Raw genomic sequence first — 19,446 nt, forward strand, 5'->3', positions numbered from 1 at the left:
GGCATTATGGTCCTGCATTTTACATGATGATGGTAGAGCTGTGGCCATCCGCAAGAAGAAAAGAGGCCATGAGGGATTGGTTGCATGGAAAAATAAGATTTTAGTAGTAAGGGGTACGGTAAATAAATGTGTATTTTAATGGTACCCTAAGCAAAAATTCAAAACATTGGACCCTTGCAATGTGGGTGGTAGCCCTACTACAATAGTATTTTGTTTTTCTTCTCCACAGTTCACTTTTAAATCTCATACTCTGTAGAAAGTGACTTGATGCATGTTCAGTATTGAAAACAAACTTACTAGGGAATAAAATAAATAAATATTCCAGCAGCTAATAAAAGATGTTAGCTATTTTTTTTCCAGAATGTTATCTATCTTAATCTAAGGTCCTGCAGTCTTCCTCTTCACCACTTCCTACATGTTTACCTATCTACGCTCTTTCTACCATGTGCTTCATATAAAGTCCCACCCTTCTCGCGCTTCTTTTGTTTCCTGTTTTGAGGGTTGATATCCTAATTAAGCTGCTCTTACTGACAGTCTCTGATCAGTCTTATTGCAGTTTCTCTCACTGATGTTACAATGCAGGATCAATGGTCAACACTAATACTGCATTGTATGTAATGACTAAGGAATGCCTGCCTGCATTTCAGTGCTGGATAATCAGCTGCTAAAGGACTGTGGGTAAATGAAATTCTTATTTCATCCCCTAAAAAACAAGCAAACATGTATTCAATATCTGGTTTATTACTGCATATAGTTCATTTAGTTTAGGTGATGTTTTTAAATATCTTACAGAGAGATCTGTATGGGTAGTAGGGTGGATAAAATTCTACATATAGTGAGCTTATACAGTATATCTTGATGATTGAGAGAGTCTGAGAGAGTTTCCTTGGAGAGCTCCTGGCTTATTCCACAATCCATAACCATAGTGATAGGTTACATTCCTTCAACTAAAATTGGCCCTACTTTGTGTATGACTGTATTAACCACTTGAAGACCAAGCTTTTTCTGGCACTTTTTGTTTACGAGTTTAAATAAGTATTTTTTGCTGGACCACCAAACAATATACATATTTTTTAGCAAGGACTCTAGGGAATAAAATGTTTTTTTTTTTTTTGTGATTTTGTTATGTTATGTCAAGTTATTTGCACAACGTTTTTTCAAACACAGTTTTTGGGAAAATAAAGGTAAACAATACACTTTTTAAAATGTGTATGCAAATGAACACAAAACACATTTTTTTTGTAACATATAAAAGATGATGTTACACTGAGTGAATAGATACCAAACATGTCACACTTTAAAATTGTGCATGCCCACACAATGGTGACAAACATCATAAACTTTTACTATCCATAGGCAGTCCATAGTGATTACCACTAGTGATGTCGCGAACCTAAAATTTTGCGTTCGCGAACGCCTATTGCGAACTTGCGCATATGTTCGCGCATGCGCGAACCGCGCGAACCGCCATAGACTTCAATGGGCAGGCGAATTTTAAAACGCACAGGGACTCTTTCCGGCCACAATAATGATGGAAAAGTTGTTTCAAGGGGACTAACACCTGGACTGTGGCATGCCGGAGGGGGATCCATGGCAAAACTCCAATGGAAAATTACGTAGTTGTCGCAGAGTCCGTCTTTAATCCATAAGGGGTATAAATCACCTAACATTCATAAATTGTTTGGAATAACGTGCTCTAAAACATCAAGTATGATGTTATATCGATCAGGTAGTGTAAGGGTTAGGGTTAGGGTTAGGGTTAGGATAACAGATAGCGTTAGGGTTACAGATAGGGTTAGGGTTAGGGTAACAGATAGGGTTACAGTTAGGGTTAGGGTTAGAGATAGGGTTAGGGTTAGGGTAACAGATAGCGTTAGGGTTAGGGTTAGGGTAGGGTTAGAGTTACAGATAGGGTTAGGGTTACAGTCTGTAACCCTAACCCTATCTGTAACCCTAACCCTATCTGTAACCCTAACCCTAACCCTTTCTTTAACCATAACCCTTTCTTTAACCCTAACCCTATCTGTAACCCTAACCCTATCTGTAACCCTAACCCTATCTGTAACCCTAACCCTAATCCTATCTGTAACCCTAACCCTAACCCTATCTGTAACCCTAACCCTAACCCTATCTGTAACCCTAACCCTATCTGTAACCCTAACCCTATCTGTAACCCTAACCCTAACCCTTTCTTTAACCATAACCCTTTCTTTAACCCTAACCCTATCTGTAACCCTAACCCTATCTGTAACCCTAACCCTAATCCTATCTGTAACCCTAACCCTAACCCTATCTGTAACCCTAACCCTAACCCTATCTGTAACCCTAACCCTATCTGTAACCCTAACCCTATCTGTAACCCTAACCCAAACCCTATCTGTAACCCTAACCCTATCTGTAACCCTAACCCTGTCTGTAATAGGGTTAGGGTTCACAGTGACAGACCAAACTCTGACAGATCAAACTCCCCGTTTAACGCACCGCAAACACCTGCAAACAGTCCATTTGCACAACCGCAAACTCCCCATTTACACAAGGTTGGATACCAAGCTAGCCATGTCCCGTTCCTTGTCCTCACTGACGTCAATGAACGTTTTTGAGATTGCAAGCGATGGGGGTTTTTCAAAGCCTATGGTCGTGCTGAGGTAGTTCAGTGACAGTTAAGTGACCCAGAAAACAATGATTCTGCAGTGTGGGCCCATTGTTGGCCTAGTAGGCTTTAATGATCACCTTAGATGATCACAAAGAAATTTAATGGTTTTTCTATGCAAAATTATCCAGCTGATCGCTTTTGGTCTGATCACAATGAAGCAACGACCTTATCATCTGGGGTGTGCCAGCATTGTCATTGCCAACACACTCATAGAGGTGGTCGCTTCATCGTGATACGCAAGCCCCTTCACCACAACAAGGTAGCGATCACGAAGGGGAATTGACACATGTTTGTGCCTTTTTTTTTTTTTTTTTGCAGCCACAGTGCAGCACCAGAGGCCAGAAAAATTAGGCATGTACACATGTCTAAAAAATTAAGTATTGTTGCAGCTGCTGCTGTAGCAGCGGCCAGAAAAATTTACGTTTTCCAGGCAGAAAGTGCACTAAAACATTGAGGCTTGAACCCTAGTTGGTGGCGGATAAGCCACGCAAGTCATCCGGCAGAGATAAAATACAGCAGCGTGTGGACCATTTGTAGCCCAAGGAAGCTCATCTCATCAGGCCTTTAGTCAAATGTATCGCCCACTGTCAGTCCCTTCGGGATCCATGCCTCATTCATCTTAATAAAGGTGAGGTAATCTAGACTTTTTTGACCTAGGCGACTTCTCTTCTCAGTGACAATACCTCCTGCTGCACTGAAGGTCCTTTCTGAAAGGACACTTGAAGCGGGGCAGGACAGAAGTTCTATCGCAAATTGGGATAGCTCAGGCCACAGGTCAAGCCTGCACACCCAGTAGTCAAGGGGTTCATCGCTCCTCAGAGTGTCGATATCTACAGTTAAGGCGAGGTAGTCTGCTACCTGTCGGTCGATTCGTTCTCTGAGGGTGGACCCCGAAGGGCTGTGGCGACGCGTAGGGCAGAAAAAGCTCCGCATGTCCTCCATCAACAACACGTCTGTAAAGCGTCCTGTCCTTGCCGGCGTGGTCATGGTAGGAGGAGGATTACTTTCACCTCTTCCCCTGTTAGATTCCCGTTGTGCTGCGACATCACCCTTGTATGCTGTGTAAAGCATACTTTTTAATTTATTTTGGAACTGCTGCATCCTTTCCGACTTCCGGTAATTCGGTAACATTTCAGGCACTTTCTGCTTATACCGGGGGTCTAGTAGTGTGGCCACCCAGTACAGGTCGTTCTCCTTCAGCCTTTTTATACGAGGGTCCCTCAACAGGCACGACAGCATGAAAGACCCCATTTGCACAAGGTTGCATGCCGAGCTACTCATGTCCCGTTCCTCGTCCTCACTGATCTCACTGAAGGTCTGTTCTTCCTCCCAGCCACGTACAACACCACGGGTACCAGATAGGTGACAACGAGCACCCTGGGATGCCTGCTGTGGTTGGTCTTCCTCCTCCTCAAAGCCACATTCCTCCTCTGACTCCTCTTCCTCACACTCCTCTTCCAGCGTTTCTGCAGGTCCAGCAAGCGATGCTGATAAGGCTGTTTCTGGTGGTGGTGATGGTGACCACAACTCTTCCTCTTCCTCTCGCTCATCTACGGCCTGATCCAGCACTCTTCGCAGCGCACGTTCCAGGAAGAAAACAAATGGGATGATGTCGCTGATGCTGCCTTCAGTGCGACTGACTAGGTTTGTCACCTCCTCAAAAGGACGCATGAGCCTACAGGCATTGCGCATGAGCGTCCAGTAACGTGGCAAAAAAATTCCCAGCTGCGCAGAGGCTGTCCTAGCACCCCGGTCATACAAATACTCATTGACGGCTTTTTCTTGTTGGAGCAGGCGGTCGAACATTAGGAGTGTTGAATTCCAACGTGTCGGGCTGTCGCAAATCAGTCGCCTCACTGGTATGTTGTTTCGCCGCTGGATATCTGAAAAGTGCGCCATGGCCGTGTAGGAACGCCTGAAATGGCCACACACCTTCCTGGCCTGCTTGAGCACATCCTGTAAGTCTGGGTACTTATGCACAAAGCGTTGTACAATCAGATTCATCACATGTGCCATGCACGGAACATGTGTCAACTTGCCCAAATTCAATGCTGCCAACAAATTGCTTCCGTTGTCACACACCACTTTGCCGATCTCCAGTTGGTGCGGAGTCAGCCACTGATCCACCTGTGTGTTCAGGGCGGACAGGAGTGCTGGTCCGGTGTGACTCTCTGCTTTCAGGCAAGTCAACCCCAAGACGGCGTGACACTGTCGTATGCGTGATGTGGAATAGCCCCTGGGGAGCTGGGGGGGTGAAGTTGATGTGGAGCAAGACGCAGCAGCAGAAGACGACTCAGCCGAGGAGGTTATCAAAGAGGATGGAGTAGGAGGAGTAGAGGAGGTGGCAGCAGACCTGCCTGCAAGTCGTGGCGGTGTCACCAACTCCTCTGCAGAGCCACGCATTACATGCTTGTCAGCCGTCAGCAGGTTTACCCAATGCGCAGTGTAGGTGATATACCTGCCCTGACCGTGCTTTGCAGACCAGGTGTCAGTGGTCAGATGGACCCTTGCCCCAACACTGTGTGCCAAGGATGCCATGACTTCCTTTTGCACAATAGAGTACAGGTTGGGGATTGCCTTTTGTGAAAAGAAATTTCGGCCGGGTACCTTCCACTGCGGTGTCCCAATAGCTACAAATTTTTTGAAGGCCTCAGACTCCACCAGCTTGTATGGTAAAAGCTGGCGGGCTAAGAGTTCCGACAAGCCAGCTGTCAGACGCCGGGCAAGGGGGTGACTCTGTGACATTGGCTTCTTACGCTCAAACATGTCCTTGACAGACACCAAACTGTGGGCAGATGAGCAGGAACTGCTCAAGGTGAGAGATGGAGTGGCGGATGGTTGAGAGGGGGCAAGGAAGACAGCAGTGGTTGATGTGACTGAAGATGCTGCAGCAGGAGGAGGATGGTGGCTTTGAGCTTGTGTGCTGCTTGTGCTCTTCTTCAGCATGTGTTGATCCCATAGGCGTTTGTGATGTGTGATCATGTGCCTTCGCAAAGCAGTTGTACCTAGGTGGGTGTTGGATTTCCCACGACTCAGTTTCTTTTGGCACAGGTTGCAAATGGCATCACTGTTATCAGAGGCAGACACACAAAAAAAATGCCACACTGCTGAGCTTTGCAATGCCGGCATTCTGGTGGTGGCAACAGCATGTGTTGATTGGCATGCTGTCTGGCTGACCCTGGGTGCCGATACATGCTGTCTGACTGTGCCACTTGCTCCCTGCGTCGACCTCCCCCTGCTTCCAACTCGTCTCCTCCTCCTCTCTGTCTCCCCATCTGAGCTTTCCCCCTCTTCTTCCTCTCTTCGAGCGGGCACCCACGTGACATCCCCGGACACATCGTCATCATCAACCGCTTCACTTGTATCTGACAACTCAGCAAATGAAGCAGCAGCGGGTACATCATCATCACACCATACGTCCATGTGTGTAATGCTGCCTGACTGAGTCATATCCCTTTTATCTACAACCTCGGGCAATAATGGTTGCGCATCACTCATTTCTTCCAACTGATGTGTAAATAACTCCTCTGACGGATCAAGTGAAGCAGCTGTGATGCTAGTGTTGGTGGTGGCGGCATGCGGGCGAGTGGTAACTTGAGAGGTGCCCGAAGCTGAGCTGGAGGAGGATGGTGTGTCAAGGTTATGAGCAGAAGCTGTAGAACATTGGGTGTCCTGTGTTAGCCAGTCAACTATGTCCTCAGAACTTTTCGAGTTCAGGGTACGTGGCCTCTGAACACTCGGCATTATTCTAGGGCCAAAGGGAATCACAGCACCACGACCACGATAGCCCCTGCGGGGTGGCCTGCCTCTGCCAGTCATTTTTTAGTATTTGTTTAGTTGTACTATGCGTGCAAGCTACTGTGACACCAGATATGAGTGGCACTGTGCACTGGCGGAAGTAGGCAGAGTAGACGCTGTAGGCCTGACACACGCCGGCAGACAATTAACTGCTATTCTATTGCAGTCAAAATTGTGTTTTTTCTTTTTAAATTTAATATACTATGCCACCAGATATATGAGTGGTGGCACTGGGCAAGTGAGCACAGTTTACACTATGAGCCTGACACACGCTGGCAACTGACTACAATTCTATTGCAGTAAATTTTTAGGGGTTTTTAAATGTTATGTACTGTGCCACCAAGACAGATGGGTGGTGGGTGGCACTGGGCACAGTGTACGCTGTACCCTGACACACGCTGGCAGACAGGCAACTGACTGCAATTATATTGCAGTAATATTTTTTTTTTTTTTAATGTTATCGACTGTGCCACCAAGACAGATGGGTGGTGGGTGGCACTGGGCACAGTGTACGCTGTACCCTGACACACGCTGGCAGACAGGCAACTGACTGCAATTATATTGCAGTAATATTTTTTTTTTTTTTAATGTTATCGACTGTGCCACCAAGACAGATGGGTGGTGGGTGGCACTGGGCACAGTGTACGCTGTACCCTGACACACGCTGGCAGACAGGCAACTGACTGCAATTATATTGCAGTAATATATATTTTTTTTTTTAATGTTATCTACTGTGCCAAGAAAGATAGATGAGTGGTGTATGGCACTGGGCACAGTTTACACTGTGATCCTGACACACACAGGCTGCCTTCCTAGCAGGCAACTGCAATGAGATTACAGAGAAAAAAAAGCCACCAAGATAGATGAGTGGTGGATGGCACTGGGCAGTGTACGCTGTGATCCTGACACACACACAGGCTGCCTTCCTAGCAGGCAACTGCAATGAGATTACAGAGAAAAAAAGCCACCAAGATAGATGAGTGGTGGATGGCACTGGGCACAGTTTACGCTGTGATCCTGACACACACAGGCTGCCTTCCTAGCAGGCAACTGCAATGAGATTACAGAGAAAAAAAAGCCACCAAGATAGATGAGTGGTGGATGGCACTGGGCACAGTTTACGCTGTGATCCTGACACACACAGGCTGCCTTCCTAGCAGGCAACTGCAATGAGATTACAGAGAAAAAAAAGCCACCAAGATAGATGAGTGGTGGATGGCACTGGGCAGTGTACGCTGTGATCCTGACACACACACAGGCTGCCTTCCTAGCAGGCAACTGCAATGAGATTACAGAGAAAAAAAGCCACCAAGATAGATGAGTAGTGGATGGCACTGGGCAGTGTACGCTGTGATCCTGACACACACACAGGCTGCCTTCCTAGCAGGCAACTGCAATGAGATTACAGAGAAAAAAAAGCCACCAAGATAGATGAGTGGTGGATGGCACTGGGCACAGTTTACGCTGTGATCCTGACACACACAGGCTGCCTTCCTAGCAGGCAACTGCAATGAGATTACAGAGAAAAAAAAGCCACCAAGATAGATGAGTGGTGGATGGCACTGGGCAGTGTACGCTGTGATCCTGACACACACACAGGCTGCCTTCCTAGCAGGCAACTGCAATGAGATTACAGAGAAAAAAAGCCACCAAGATAGATGAGTAGTGGATGGCACTGGGCAGTGTACGCTGTGATCCTGACACACACACAGGCTGCCTTCCTAGCAGGCAACTGCAATGAGATTACAGAGAAAAAAAAGCCACCAAGATAGATGAGTGGTGGATGGCACTGGGCACAGTTTACGCTGTGATCCTGACACACACAGGCTGCCTTCCTAGCAGGCAACTGCAATGAGATTACAGAGAAAAAAAAGCCACCAAGATAGATGAGTGGTGGATGGCACTGGGCAGTGTACGCTGTGATCCTGACACACACACAGGCTGTCTTCCTAGCAGGCAACTGCAATGAGATAAGATTACAGAGAAAAAAAAGCAGACTGATATACCAGCCCTAAAAAGGGCTTTTTGGGGTGCTGTCCTTACAGCAGAGATCAGATGAGTCGTTCAGGACACTGAAAACACTACTCTAGCTATTCTTTCCCTATCAATTCAGCAGCAGCAGCACTATCCCTCCTCTCACTAAGAATGCAGGTTCGGAATGAATCTAAAATGGATGCTGCCCTAGAGGTGGGAGGGTCAGGGAGGGAGGGTATGCTGCTGATTGGCTGGAATGTGTCTGCTGACTGTGACATTGAGGGTCAAAGTTTGCTCAATGAAAAATAATAGGAGGCGGATCGAACATCGCATATGTTCGCGCGCATCGGCGAACGCGAACGCGCAAAAATCGCCGCGATTTATTCGCCGGCGAACAGTTCTGTACATCTCTAATTACCACTTTAGATGTACAGAGGTCTAGTGCTAGAATTACTCCCCATGATCTGAGGTTTAGAGTGATACATCACATGTGTGGGACGATTTTTTTTTGTTTTTAATTTGTGATGCTGTAGGCATCACTCTAGTACAATCACTTGAAGTCAGGTGACACACTGGTATGTGATTTGGTATCAAGTGGTTAAGTACACTAAATAGAGTAGAAGTTTACATTGGAGGCAGAGATCGCTGTAAAAGACTTTGATGATAATTTACTAAAACTGGAGAGTGCAAAATCTGGTGAAGCTGTGCATGGTAACTAAAGATGTATGAATATCATGTAAATCATGTATTTATGTGTATCAAATACAGATACAAGCATAAAAAAAAATATATATGTTTTTATATTCATATTCATCCAAGGAACAAATGCCTATTTAATTGGTTTATAGATTAGTTGATAATAAATAGTTTAAGAAAAAGATTACTATGACTTTGTGAAAGAAAATTGCATTGTTTAGCTTACAATTTCATTATTTAGCTTTACAGGATTTCATGTGTAATATTCAAACATATGTTTTGATGTTAATTTTCTTATTACAGTACAACAAAGATTTCATATGTTTGTATCATTTTTATGATTACTGTAATCTATCCTCAGTCAGACATTTAATACATGAATATACGTTAAGGCAAAGGTTGCTTCAGTTTATTACTGAAAAAGCGCAATATCTCAGAATCAGATAATGCAAAATCATAAAAAGGAAAATAATACAAGTGAGTCACTTTGAAAAAAATGACATCTCCACCTCTAATTTGTACAAGTTTTGATCTTGATAATTTGCGTTTATAAATAACAGAAGACAGTATAATGCAAGCAAGTCAAAAAGGGCTTTCTGATCTAGACTAGGTTGGCAGACATTTGTCTATAAGAGGACATTCAGAAACCAAAAGCAATATCTGATCTCTGTGCAAATGCACAGCAGTCACTAATATCTTACCTTCTACCTTTCTACTTCTACCTGATATAAATATAAAACACCTAATAAAATGCATTCAAGCACAGAACTTTTTACCGATAGTTTAATGTTTTTCCCCTCTAATATGAAATTTATTGTAATGGAGTGTTGGCTGTGCTTTCTGCAAAGCTGGAAAGAACATCTGAGCTAGAACCTTGTTATGCATGCTGAGAAATAAGTTTGACAAATTACTCTCAGCTTGTGTGCACGGATTTATATTTAGCTCACTAAAATATTCTTGTGACACCATATGCAATGCAGCTGTACATGCCATTGATCTCAACATTCAGTGAGATCGGCTGGTCTCAGCTCAAACTTTATTGCTTTTATTCAGAACAATAAAAGTGAATGCTCTGGTGTTGGAAGCAGTGCTTTATTATGTATTTTCTATTAGCAAAATACAGTTGATATGTTGATATACAACTGAAATGTCAAAGTGTTTAACTCTTTGCCACATTTCACATCTTTATTTAGGTTTTCAGTTTCGGTTGTGACTGTAACGCCAAAAAATTCATGTGCTAGTACTATTTTTGATGAGATCCCCCTTTTAGCAGACCATCAAAAAAAAAAGGAGGGGGAGGAAGGGCATGGACCTGACGACCACAGTCCCACTGGTCGTCAGGTGCAGGAGTACTGACTCACCCAAGATTAGGTGGAGTTTACCACTGGAGGACCAGAATAATTGCCAAAAAAGCGAGAGGGAAGGGGAAGAATACTCCAGAATACTCCTTAAACAGCCTTTATTCAAAAATGATAACATTTACAAAAAACAGAGCAGTAGGTTATTGCAACCAAATACAAAAAAGGATGACGTTGTCCAATTAAAATTGCACACCGGGGATGGCAGCTATGCTCATCCATCCACAATGCATAAGTGACAATTATCAAATGGAACATTGGACACAAGTTGGGTCTGAGGGGGTCCTGGGAAACTTGTAGGGCACTCGCTGAGTCACAGTTATGTACCTACCTAGGGGACATCCAGGCCCTCTTTTCAACAGTAGGAATAGCAATAAATGGCAAATACAACTGTTGCAAAACAAAAAAAAAGTTATTTGAAGATTAGTTTGAATGCTATTTGTAACATTTTATTATTGACCACTAAGAGGCTTCATGATAATAATTGCATAATGCACATATTGCACAAATAAGGCAACCAAATAGGAAATACAGAGAATTGGTTCTGTTGCATAAAAGTTTTGATTGTTTATGGCACTAGATAAGTACAGCCATTCCAAGTACACCATTTCAACTTTGTTGTGGGAAATTAATGTGTCCCAGTAATAGAGATCTCTTAATTTCTTAAATCCAAGCAAATACCGTATTTATCGGTGTATAAGACGCACAGGCGTATAACACACATCCTAACTTTAAAAGGAAAGTTTCAGGAAAAAAAATTCCACCGCCCCCTGCGTATAACACGCAGGCACAGTTTACCCTCTATTTTTCAGGGTAAAAAAGTGAGTGTTATACACCAATAAATACAGTATATTGTCTTTTTATAAGGTGGGCAATCTTTTTTGCAGAAATCCTGGCAGCTAAAGCTAAAAATTCAGCCAGTGTGTTCTGGTTGGGGGGGATCACTATACTATCATTGCTTGTGTTAGTACAGCGATCTCCCAGTTTTTTTTTCATACAGCCTGCTGGGCTGAATGGAAAAAAAAACGTATAGTGTGTATACCCAGATTAAGACTGCATGGCAAAATGTACTGAAACTGTCTCATAAAACTGCATGGATTTTTATTATCATTGCCTTTTTTTCATTCTGCGTTTTTGCCACTATTTTCCCCCACCATTCTCTATGCACATTAATACAATGCATAGATGACATATTATTGCACAGTTAGCCAATACAATTACAGTGAATTAATATGGAAATAGGCATCCCTTCCATAGTATAAATTTAGTGCAAGATAGTCAACAAACTGGGGGTTATTTACTAAAGCTGGAGAGTGCAAAATCTGGAGCAACTCTACATGGAAAACGAATCAGCTTCCAGGTTTTATTGTCAAAGGTTAATTGAACAAGGTGGAGTTGGAAGCTGATTATCTACCATGCACAGCTGCACCAGATTCTGAGTGCACCAGTTTTAGTGAATCTACCCCACTGTCTGGTGGGAACAGTCTACCCCGCTTTGTGATAACAACTAAGTACATTATGTCAGAAACCTGCTTACAGTCATAAAAATAAGATGAGAATTGTAATAATTTACATCTATTATGTGCACGCCATCCATTTCATTGTTGCCAGAACTGCTCCCTTTTTCCATTTTTGAAACATATACTCAGATTAGGTTTGTTTGTTGAGAACCCTGAAGAAATATGCCTGATCAGGGTGTGGGGGTGTTTGTTTATTTCCAAGTTGCAGCTATAGTCCTTCTAGTTGCAATGGGGAGTGCATAAATCATGTCCAGGAATTACAAGACCAAAGTCCTGTATGAAGATGGAGCAGGGGCAATGCTGAATTCAACTAGGTGCTCTGCTACCCTATATATTAAAATTATTATTGTGGAATTGTGTTCTTTTGTTAAAGAACATTAATTGTTTTGTCATGGTAAAATTCCCTGTTTTTCAGAAAGGCGTACTTCTAATACATTACCACCAAATATAGAACAGAGTGCCCTTATTACCAGGGGTCAAGTCCTGGGGGAAAAAAAATGATACGCTCATATGCATATATATTTTACAGAATATACTGGTGCTGGCCTGGCTGGTCTCGGTACTGGCATGACTGGTCTCGGTGCTGGCCTGGCTGGTCTCAGGGTGCTGGCTGGCTGGCCTCAGGGTACTCAGTGCTGGCCTGGCTGGTCTCAGTGCTGGCCTGGCTGGTCTCAGGGTGCTGGCTGGCTGGCTGGCCTCAGGGTGCTGGCTGACTGGTCAATCTATATATATATAAATATATATTATAGCAGGGTACAAAACGTTTTTTTTTTTTACAGCTCACTGCACACACAGTGTCAGTGTGTCAGTGTCAGGGCAGAGTGCGTGTGACAGTGTGAGGAGAGGACACACGGGCTCACCCTAGCGTTGCTGTGTGACTCTGCCTCCGCGTGATGTCACACGCAACCAGCCGCGTACTGAAGGACAGGTAGCAGGCGAGGTCGGAGCCTGGAGGAGGAGCTCAGAGTCTGCTCGGCTCAGTTCGCCTGGCCCTGACAGTGACTCGAGTCCTTCACTATGCGGCGATGCTGGGCATCGCCGCTTAGTGAAGGATCGGCTCGGGCGGCTCGGCTGCTCGAGGCTGCTCTAGTCCTGCAAAGGGAACAACGTTCCTGCTGTGAAAAAAGTGCAGGGACGCTGTTCCCACGCGTTCCCGCAGGACTCGAGCCCTGCTTATTACCACATTCCCTTCAGCACCAGAGTGAAGAGTCCAGGAGAAGTTTTGCCAATCATTGTGGAGTGTAGTACCAGTGATCAAGTAGTTTAATAGATAACTACCAGTGTATTAAACACTGTGAGGTTCAGAAGGTTGAAATTGCAATCTGCTGCCATCAGGTTTCCCAAATGTCTGACTTAATCCTGTTCTCAGTTCAGCATGATTTTAGTTTTCTCCAGTTGTAATAGTTGTAACTTTTTATTTTTTTAAGAGAGAATAGTAAGAGAGAATGTCACTTGGTATGCAAGGTTTTCTTAACACTATGGAGGATACATTTCCAATTAAAAGTTATGTATATAGATAGAAATCTTTGTTAGGAAGATTGTGGGAAGGTCTTGAATGTTTTTAACAAATCTTCTATAAATAGTTGTCCTACATTTTGGAGACCTATGGCCATGTATGAAGGGATTGGTCAGTTAGAGGTTCCAAAAAATCAAAGTAAGGGAAGCTGCAGTGCTTATAAAGCGGTAGTTATAGATAGTGAACAAAGGATTCCAGGTTTTAACAGTTGCAGTAATAGTTGGAAAAAAAAGGCTGTGACTGGTATCCCAGTAAATTAGCTGCCTGAAGGCCTTGAGTATTAATACCCACTAAGGTCTGCTTGATTTGTGTCCATTGCTTCGTTTACAACTCCTTTAAAGATGAAAGGATAAAAAGCCTAAAGTGTATACCCTAGGGCTAGGGAAAGTATAAAAGGCTTTATTCACTGATCCTAAATCCAGTGAGACCAAGTTTTTTGTCCCTCTATTGAATGTCTTCTCATCATTAAAGGAGATGAGCAGAGAAGGCATCTGACCTTGCTCAGTTCTCTGTAGAAAGTTTAGGATATGGCTAATGTTATCTGGGGCCTGTCTTCCCTCCTCAAACCCCACTTAATCAGAATGAATCAGCTGAGGCAGTATATGTTCTAAGCTTGTAGCTATTATTTTGTGTATAATTGAATATCTGTGTTTAGTAGAGATATAGGATGATAATTAGCTTATGGTGGGGATTAACCTGGTTTGTAGATGGTAACACTTATGCCGCATACACACGATCGGAGTATCCGATGGTCTAAAATACGATGGATTTTTTATCGGAACTCCGTTTAAGCTGTTTACACACTGTCAGACTAAATTCCGACCGTCCAAAACGCGGTGACATAAAACACTACGACGAGCCTAAAAAAATGTAGTTCAATGCTTCTGAGCATGCGTAGACTAGATTCTGAGCATGCGTGGATTTTTCTCTGACTGAATTCCACAAAGACGATCGGAATTCCCCACCAGATTTTTTTCCATCAGAAGAATTTAAAACATGTTCTATTTTTTTACTCCGATGGCAAAAAAGTCAGATGGGGCCCACACACGATGGGAATTTCCGATGAAACAAGTCTATCTGACTTTTTTCATCGGATAATCCGATCGTGTGTAAGCGGCATAAGGCCCCACGGTTCTCGTTTGAAAACATGTTAGTACTTGTGTTTAGGTTATAGATGTTTTAAAAAAGAAAGGGCACAGAGCAGGACTTTGTGCACCAATGGGCAATGTTCCCCAGGCCATTCTGGATTCGGTACACAAACCCTTTTATTGTTTTGGATTTGGTACACAAACCCCTCGATTGTTTTGCAGACTGTAGTTGTGATGGGTGGCTCATTTGCTGCAGGTCTGGATCAGAGCTCCCAGTTTAAGCGGCCGTTCACTTCTATGGCCAAGCTACGCCCCATTGTAGCACTTTTATCAGATTTCTTTATGTTTTTTATTGTATCCTTCCTCTTATCAGTATTTTTACTTATTTTTATTGAAAAATATATATTTTTTTTGTTTGTTTATTGTCATTGCTATATCAGGGGATTAATTTAAGTATTTATATGGCACCAACGACAATGATTATTGATTTGCACAGGATTGGATTATTGGAACATTTAAAATAATCTGTAGGGCATATATTTTATATGTGATATAACTTGAAATTCTTAGACTTGGGTGTATTTCTTCCCAAATAGGGGATTATAATTGTCTGTAAGTCACACTGATATCTAAAATTACTACTTTACAGTTTGTATATTCATATAGTTGGTGTAACTGTGAGTATGGTTTCTTTGGTTATGTGCCAATTGAATTGTTTTGTTCTCATTAGCACATCATAAAATATGTACTGTACATCAGTCGTGTAGCCTAATTTGCTGGCAGGTTTAAATTATTATATATTTTTTTTTTACTAACCACATGACTCCCTTTGATAATGACTGTTCAATAGTGATGCAACCTAAAAAATTAAAATTCCCTATTCCCTGTTCCATGAAGAGAAGAAAGGCAAGGATCATTAATAGGAAGTATGGGATAGAGATTGCATTGTCCCAAATGCATATTAAAACAAAAAATTAAATGTTTACGTGAAGGCCTCAGTTTATCCAGGCATTTTGATTATGTGCCGTTGAACTGTCATGCATAGTATATGAAGTCGGGTTTATACTTTTGGGAAGATATGACTGATTGCAATGCTTAATGACTGTAGTGAGTGGGCTAGATTCAGGTACCTTTTGCGCTTTTTTTACCGGAGGCGCAGGGCAACGTTTTTGCCCTGCGCCCCCGCAAATTTTCTGCGCTACCCGCGATTCACGGAGCAGTAGCTCCGTAAATTGCGTGTGCGCTCCGGCAAAATGCCCGGCGTAAGCGCGCGCAATTTAAATGATCCCGTAGGGGGCGGGAATCATTTAAATTAGGCGCGTTCCCGCGTCGAGCGTAGAGCGCATGCTCCGTCGGGAAACTTTCCCGACGTGCATTGCGGTAAATGACGTTGCAAGGACGTCATTTGCTTCAAAGTGAACGTGAATGGCGTCCAGCGCCATTCACGATTCACTTACGCAAACTACGTAAATTTTAAATTTTGCGACGCGGGAATGACGGGTATACATAACATTGGCTGCCCCTGCTAATAGCAGGGGCAGCCTTACGCGAAAACCGCCATACGCAAACGACGTAAACTGCGTACGCAGGGCTCGCGTAACGTTGTGAATCAGCATTAGTATGCAATTTGCATACTATACACAGAGCACAATGGGAACGCCACCTAGCGGCCATCGCAAGAATGCAGCCCAAGATATGCGGGCATAAGAGCCTTATGCCACGCATATCTTAGGCTGCAGTCGGCGTAACGAGGTTCCTGAATTAGGAGCATTCGTTACGCCGGCGCAAGTAAGCAATTGCGCTGCGTAACTATGGTTACGCAGGCGCAATTGCTCTCTGAATCCGGGCCAGTGTTTTTAAACTCCTTTTTTAGAAAGAACACCCCCTATGGTAATTACCTTTTGCAATTAGTGTTTGGATCCTTAACTTTTACTGATATTTATGGAAAGTATTGACCAGTCACAAAGGGATTTCCAGAATATTAACCCAAAAATCAGGTTACTCTAAGGTAAATGAAATTAATCATCTTTAAATATTGTAACCCTGGAGGAAACATGAAGTAATTAAATATATCAAGCAATGCAAAGAGAGAAAAATGTAGGTGATATTTAAACCTAATGGCTCTCCACAGCAAATATATGCTTATATAATGTTAATGTAGATGGATGTTTAATGTTTAAGCACAACTGAGCTTTCAGAATAAATCGGCTAAATACATACCAGGTGCATCAAAAAAAGAGGTGTGCAAAGTTTGTTTTCTTGAATGATTTATAGCTCTGTAATCACCAAAGCTCATGCTCCCAGCTAATTGCTGAGTTCTAGCTTAAAGCGGAGTCCCACCCAAAAGTGCAACCTCCGCTCATTTGTCTCCCCCCTCCAGTGCCACATTTGGCACCTTTCGGGGGGAGCAGATACCTGTCTTTGACAGGTATCCTGTCCCCACTTCTGGCAGACCAGGCCCACGGCGCATTACTTCATCAGCTTAGTTCCCTCCTTCTACCTCCTCCTTTCCACTCCACTGGGCCAGTAGGAGAGCACAGCGAAGCCTCACGCATGCACAATAGAGAACCAGCATAAAGCCTTAATGCTGTACTGCCAGGTTCCCTTTCATGCAATGAAGGTTGCAGCAGGGCCAGATTAAGAACATCATGGGCCTGGTGCTGAGGATTTTGGTGGGGCCTTTTAGGCTGCATTCACACCTCCGCGACAAGTAACGCCACGTACGCGGCGTATTTTGCCGCGAATAGTGTAACTTTTTTTTTACAAATCCTTCCTATTGCTTTGTATGGCCGAACGCCAATGCCGCCTGAAAAAAAGGGTCCGGGACTTTTTTCATGCCGCAGGTGTACGGCGTCTATGAGATGTGAACCATCTCATAGACAGCAATGGGAATTCTCCCCTCCAGCGGCACGAGCGGCCGGCGTCGGGCGTTTTGTCGCGGAGGTGTGAATGGGGTGTAATAAATAATAAATAAATGCGTGGGAATGACATGAACGCAGCCCAGCCAAGGCAAGTGACCAAAGGCACAGAACCCAGAAGGAAGACCGGGTGAAGATGGAAGTGTCCAGGCCCCGCCTGATTCATAACAGCGCAGCACTGGAGGGCTCAGTCTGAAAATGTAAGTGTACACTAATGTGCTAATATGCTGTGCATACTTGTACGTTGTGGCATAACCTACCCCAGGGCCTCTAAAAAGTAGTAATGTCAGGAAAGTTTACTACCGCTTTATTATCACAGGATCCCAGGAGCCTCTCATGGGGCCCCCTACTGACCCGGTGGACGGTGGCCCTTGGGCAGTGCCTAAGTGCACAGTTGCCAACATTTAAAAAATATTTTCAGGGCCACTTTTTTATATAAGTGCTATATTTAGAGTAGCTGAGATCCCCGATGTTCCTCTATACATCATAGTAGTAATCACAAAATTAAATTAGTACTAATAATGGGGCAGAACAAATATGAGAACTGATATTTCCTTTAGTTGAACTAACAAAAGTGTGTCCATTCTAGAGCTGGTAACATTGAGGATATTCAGTATAATTTTAAAGAACTGTTTTTGTGGGTAAGCGACATAGGGGAGGAGTATGGACGGTATATAAGTGGGAAGTATGTGCAGGTGAGGGAGATGAATGTGGAGGGTCTAACAGTGGGCACTATGTACAGGAGAGGAGTACAAAGGGTATGGAAAAAAGCACTATGTACAGGAGAGGAGTGTGAAGGGTATGACAATGGGCAGTATGTACAGGAAGAGTGAGGGGGTATGACAGAGGGTAGTACGTACCAGAGAGAAGTGTGGAGGGTATGATGGGGCAGTATGTACAGGAGAGGAGTGTGGAGGGTATGACAGTGGGCAGTATGTACAGGAGAGGAATGTAGACGGTATGATAGTGGGCTCTATGTATAGGAGAGGAGTGTGGAGGGTATGACAGTGAACACTATGTATAGGAGAGGAGTGTGGAGGGTATGACAGTGGGCACTATGTATAGGAGAGGAGTGTGGAGGGTATGACAGTGAGCAGTATGTACAGGAGAGGAGTGTGGAGGGTGCGACAGTGGGCACTAAGTACAGGAGAGATGTGTATGACAGCAGGCACTATGTACAGGAGAGGAGTGTGAAGGGTATGACAGTGGGCGCTATGTATAGGAGAGGAGTGTGGAGGGTATGACAGTGGGCACTATGTACAGGAGAGGAGTGTGTAGGGTATGACAGTGGGTACTATGTATAGGAGTGGAGTATGGAGAGTATGACAGTGAGCACTATGTACAGGAGTGGAAGGATATTTAGGGACTGAGTAGTGGTTAAGCGGGTCATACATGGATTGAATTTACGCCAATTATGCAGAGACCAGCCATAGTCGATCTATGTATGGGCTAGCTGGTTTTACACAAGTCAATCTATTAATCAACTTGAGTACAACCAGCCTGTTTTTTTTTTTTCTTAAAACAATCAGTGCTGCCAGCTAAAGTTAGCAACACTGATCATTGTACTCACTGGCAGAACACAATAACACTGCAGGAGTGATTCCCCCACCCACAGGTCAGCAGGTGAGAGGGTGTGTGGGGACAGGTTGGGGAGAGATAGTAGTCAGTGGCTGGGTAGGCACTGGTAGTATCAGAGCCAGATACACACAGGTTACATACGCCACGATCGTTAGAGCGAGAACAATAATTCTAGTACTAGACCTCCTCTGTAACTCTAAACATGTAACCTAAAAAAATGTAAAGCATCGCTTAGGATACCAAAAAAAATTGTGCTAACTTAACTAACTAACTGTTTTTTTAATGAATGACATTTTTTTTTTCCAAAAAAACATGTTTGAAAAATTGCTGCGCAAATACCGTGCTAG

The 19,446-nt window shown here is 43.7% G+C and overlaps 1 protein-coding gene across 3 annotated transcripts in view; it reads left to right on the forward strand.

The window, feature by feature from the left end:
* The window catches only part of FAM83B (family with sequence similarity 83 member B), a 166,749-nt gene that overhangs the window by 39,042 nt on the left and 108,261 nt on the right, over positions 1-19,446 (forward strand). The window lies entirely within an intron of this gene.

Source organism: Rana temporaria, chromosome 4 (assembly GCF_905171775.1).
Source record: "Rana temporaria chromosome 4, aRanTem1.1, whole genome shotgun sequence".
In the NCBI taxonomy this organism is placed as follows: Eukaryota; Metazoa; Chordata; class Amphibia; order Anura; family Ranidae; genus Rana; species Rana temporaria.